At 38.3% G+C, this 5,286-nt stretch overlaps 1 pseudogene; it reads left to right on the forward strand.

Moving 5' to 3' along the window:
* Positions 1-200: 200 nt before the first annotated feature.
* On the forward strand, positions 201-340 carry LOC116886776 (annotated as a pseudogene).
* Positions 341-5,286: the final 4,946 nt, after the last annotated feature.

A 5,286-nucleotide genomic window follows, 5' to 3' on the forward strand; every position in this document is an offset into this window, starting at 1 on the left:
GGAGCAAAATTACCCGGAATGGTACAATTCTGGATACTATTTAGAACTATTTAGCACAATACAATGTGAGAGGTCTGGAGTCTTAAACACCAGTAGGTTACAAATACGGATATAGCAGATCAAATGGAAAAAGAAACAGACTAAAAGAAAGTCAGAGATATAGCAATTATGATTCCAAAGTGTTTTAGAAACCTTATGAGATCGCTTCTCGGCCTTTTGGCTAAGATCAAGTGTAGAAACCTTATGAGATAATGTATCTCACACTGTCTCTAGAGTTATTCATTGTGCTTTTATAGTGCCACCATGTGATTTATTTTCTAAATTGTGTACATTAACTTTTGCAACACAAAAGGTAGCAACCAAGAAAAACAATAACAGAAGAAAATATTGGTATGATAAATTTAGTTGAATCAATAATTTGTATACTGGGATGTTTAGTATTGATTGTGGGCTTGGTGCTAGTTGAAACCAACTATGTCATGTATATGTGTGTATGTGTGTATATATGTATATGTATAGGTATGTTTGTGTATATATGTGTGTATGTGTGCTCATGTGTGTGCATGTACATGTGCATACATGGGTGTGTACACATGTGTGTGTTTATGTGTGTATGTGTGTATGTGTGTGTATTCCCAGAGAAGTTTTAATGAAAAAGACTCATTCTGAATCCTGAGTGTAGATGCCATCATCCAATGTGTTTGGGTTCAGGCCTGAATAAAAACGACCAAGTGAGAGGAGCAACAGGATATAATTCTCTGTGCTTCTCTCAGTGAATACAATGTGACCAAGTCACCTCATGTTCCTACTGCCATTCTTTTAGTGACATTATGGACTATAATTTTCAACTGTTAGCAGAAATAAAGCCTTCTCTTTTGAATGTGCCATTTGTTTTTGGCACAGTCATGGGGAAGTTATCTAAAATGAATACTTTACACTTTTTTTTCTTTAAACAATACAGGTTTTTAAGATCATAGAGATTTATGGGACCATCCACCTTTCTCAAAATTTTAACCCAGAATTGATCCTTTCTAAAGGAAATACAGGGGAAAAGAGTGGAGCAGAGATTGAAGGAAAGGCCATCCAGAGACTACCGCACCTGGGGATCCATCCCATATGCAGCCACCAATCCCAGTCACTACTGCTGATGCCTAGAAGTATGTGCTGACAGGAGCCTGATATGGATGTCTCCTGAGAGGCTCTGCCAGAGTCTGACAAATACAGAGGCAGATGCTCACAGCCAACGATCTGACTGAGCACTAGGACCTCGATGGAGGAGTTAGGGGAAGGACTGAAGGAGGTGAAGGGGTTTGCAACCCCATAGGAAGAACAATAATGCCAACCAATCAGACCCCCCTCACGACTCCCAAGGACTAAACCACCAACTAAAGTGTACATATGGAGGGACCCATGGCTCCAGCTGCTTATGTCACAGAAGATGGCCTTGTCCCCATCAATGGAAGGAGAGGCCCTTGGCCCTGTGAAGGCTCGATGCCCCAGTTTAGGGGAATGCCAGGGCAGTGAGATGGGAGTGGGTGACTGGGAAGGGTAGCACTCTCATAGAAGAAGGGGGAAGGGGGAAATGGAATGTGAGAGGGGGGAACTTGGAAAGGGGGTAACATACATATTATGTATTTATGTAAATACATAAAATAACCAATAAAACTTTTTAAAAGAATATAAAAAATAATTCTCATAGAGAATTAAGTAGCAAAACCAAAAAAAGAAACAAAGACAAAAACAAAATAATAACAACAAAAACACCCGTGGAAATAAGTGATCATTTTACTCACAAAATTGAAATAATTATTCCATGTCTTGGGATGACAGCTGATATGAATATGTCTTATTATTACTGGAATGGAGGCCTCAGTACTACTTGGCATGTTTGTCTTACCTACAGTGTGCATTGTGTCTGACCTACATTGGGCAGTCATCAGGGTGGCCCACATCTTAATCATGGATAAAGTGTTTCTAGTTGAACAGAATGTTTACATAACCACCTGCATCGCTTATATACTGCATCAACTTTCTTTTTTTGGTGTAACCATACATGCCTTGTTTTCCTCACTGCAATCTGGGTATCATGGATTTTCTTTCCTTTTGTAAGTCCTGATTTGCTTACAGATTCTCTGAGTTGTTCACCAAATTACAGTCCCTTCTTGAAACAAATAGTAATATCCAAAGCTCTTTACTATCACGTACTCAAATGAGAGAGAGAAAAAAAATAGCAGTGGTGGTTCAGGTCATCTGTATTTTCCTTAAAGTGTATCTAGTACAGAAAGGGGGAGAGAAAAAAAGAATTGTCACTGTTTTTTAATTTTTTTAAAATATTGATTGATTTGGAAATTCAACACTATTTGCTGAATAGAGTTATCAGTCCTATATCAGCCCACCCACCACTTTTGTCTGATTAAATTGCTGCATCTCTGCTTATGAGTTAAGACCCCATGAGTCATTAAAAAAATAGCAAAAGCTAAAATTCTAAAATTTTGTAGAAAGGAATTTTTTTTAAAATACAGAAAATAGCTTTTCCATGAAAAAATTATGTGCATGTTGTGATGATTGAATAAATGGGCCTAATATCAAGCACATACTTTTAAAGAGTAGAAATCTCAAGAACAGAAATCCAGTTGGTAGAGCATGAGCATTTTACCTTCTAAAGATATTAGAAACTAAAATTAAGAGGGGCTGGCACCCAGTTGCCAAAATAATAAAATAAATATGGCTTCTTTATAATGAACAAACTGTTGTCAAGAACTCTATAATACATGGCCTGGTGTCGTAGATAGTATATGTCAACTCATTACATAAGCTACAGTCATTTGTAAGCAGGGAATATCAATTGCTATTATGTCTCCATGATGTCAAAATGTGGGTCAAAATTAGTAGATGATAGAGGAAGGCCTTGCTCATTGTGAGCTGTGCTATCCCTGTGCTTGTTGTCCCACAGTCTATAGGAAAGGAATCTGAGCGTCCATGACAAGGACGCCATGATGGCAAGCCAGTGATAGACTACAGTGTGGAAGTAAAAGCCAAATAAACCCTTTATTTGCCAAGTTGCTTTTGGTCATGGTGTTTCATCACAGCCATAGAAACTTTAACTAAGACAGCAAACTCAAGGCAACCCATGAGTAGTAATTTAGGATTAAAGGACAATAACAGCAGTGAAATTGGAGTCTAAAATTGGATTATTTAGGACAAAGTAGAGATTAGGTTAAGGCTTCATAGATAGTGTGGGCTGCTTAAAATCTGAATTCTAAGAGATAATGAATCTTTCCCAAAATTGTTTCCTACATAGCATTACTTTGATGACTTTGATAACTGCAGAATTTTGCTTGTATTATTTTTTTACACATTATAAAACAAGAGATTGAAATCAAAGTAATTGTTATTTAGAAATGATATGTAGTTGAGCAGTGAGGAAGGTCAAATACAGACCGAGCTCCAAAGCCAATTTCTGGCTAGTTCTGCATGCAGTAGCTAGGATTTGCGTATTTTCACTATTTAAACACACAATTGTTTTTGTTTTCATGTTTAGAGCTTAGTGTAGTCATCAGTTTTAAAACTGAATCTAGAAGACGGCAGTTACCATAAACTGAACATAGATTAGGGCATTGCAAAGAGGCAGTTTCAGGACCTAAGCTAAAGAAATTCTGGTTATGTTGAGGAACTTTAGTCTAAGTCACGATACCTTGCTTTTCAGAAGCCACCCCCCCCCAACCTGTTTTCCTCAAGGAAGTAAGTGGAAAAACACCCAATTAAACAGACCTTTTAAAACTCCTGTGTCCTATTTTTTTTTATTATTAACTTGAGTATTTCTTATATACATTTCGAGTGTTATTCCTTTCCCGGTTTCCGGCAAACATCCCCCTCCCCCCCCTTCCTTATGGGTGTTCCCCTCCTCACCCTCCCCCCATTGCCGCCCTCCCCCCAACAGTCTAGTTCACTGGGGGTTCAGTCTTAGCAGGACCCAGGGCTTCCCCTTCCACTGGTGCTCTTACTAGGATATTCATTGCTACCTATGAGGTCAGAGCCCAGGGTCAGTCCATGTATAGTCTTTAGGTAGTGGCTTAGTCCCTGGAAGCTCTGGTTGCTTTGCATTGTTGTACATATGGGGTCTCGAGCCCCTTCAAGCTCTTCCAGTTCTTTCTCTGATCCCTTCAACGGGGGTCCTATTCTCAGTTCAGTGGTTTGCTGCTGACATTCGCCTCTGTATTTGCTGTATTCTGGCTGTGTCTCTCAGGAGCGATCTACACTTCTGCGTCCTATTCTTAAAAGCAACAGTTGCAGTCTCAGTTTGGAATGCCAGGAGCTTGAGTAAAGCTGAGTTCCAGAGTATCCTATCACACGCTGAGTAACAAAATTAGTCCTACTATGTGCCCTTGCTGCTCAATAGTTTGATTATGTTTATGAACAGTCTGACTAAATGCTTATGGAGAGAAACTTGTAGCTACCCTTAATACCTATCAGGAAATCACGTGCATATACTCCCCACATACTTCAACCTCTGGTGGACTAATGTTGCTTTAAGGCATGGGCAAAAGCAACCTTTTATATTTTTATAATGTCTGCCAATATGCTGTACAGGGACCCTGTTCTCAGTTCATTGCTTTCTATTTTCAACACTGTGAAACTGTTCTGACTTTAGAAATTTTCAAACTTTAGAAGACAACGAAAACTTTTTAAATCAATCAATTTCTTGATTGGTATGATCATAAACTGGGTCTGTAAACCCTCTGCCTCAGTTTCCCTATCAATCTATGCTGATAAAAACCCTACTAAATAATTGTTCACATTTTAATAAGAATGACAAAAGATCTTCAAAATAACATAGCTTGCCACTCTGAGATAGCAACTGGGTATAAAAAAAAAGTTATAAAAACTTTTACAGCTTATTTCTACTTAAGACTCCCCAAGGTCATAACACAGAAAGAAATATGACAGATTTTATTAATTCAATTTAGGGGATGGAGGAAATGAGGCATGGGAAATTTTCCTTATCCAGTCTCATTTTTCCATTTTATATAGTTTTATAAGATGCAAAATACCAAATAATGCACCTTGCAGACGAGCATTTAGGAGATTATGCTGTGCGGAACTTTGAGGGGATATTAAGAGAGCCTAAGTAAGTTTGGAAGACTCTAGTTTGAATATAATTAAACTCTAATGTGGGGGGTCCTAAAATAAGATACGCTAGACTGAGTTGCTTTTTATCTTTCTTAGCTAGAGGATTTGGCAAGGCTTCACAGATGAGCAAGGACAGAAAATAACCTTCAAATAAAG

This window comes from Rattus rattus, chromosome 17 (genome assembly GCF_011064425.1).
Source record: "Rattus rattus isolate New Zealand chromosome 17, Rrattus_CSIRO_v1, whole genome shotgun sequence".
In the NCBI taxonomy this organism is placed as follows: Eukaryota; Metazoa; Chordata; class Mammalia; order Rodentia; family Muridae; genus Rattus; species Rattus rattus.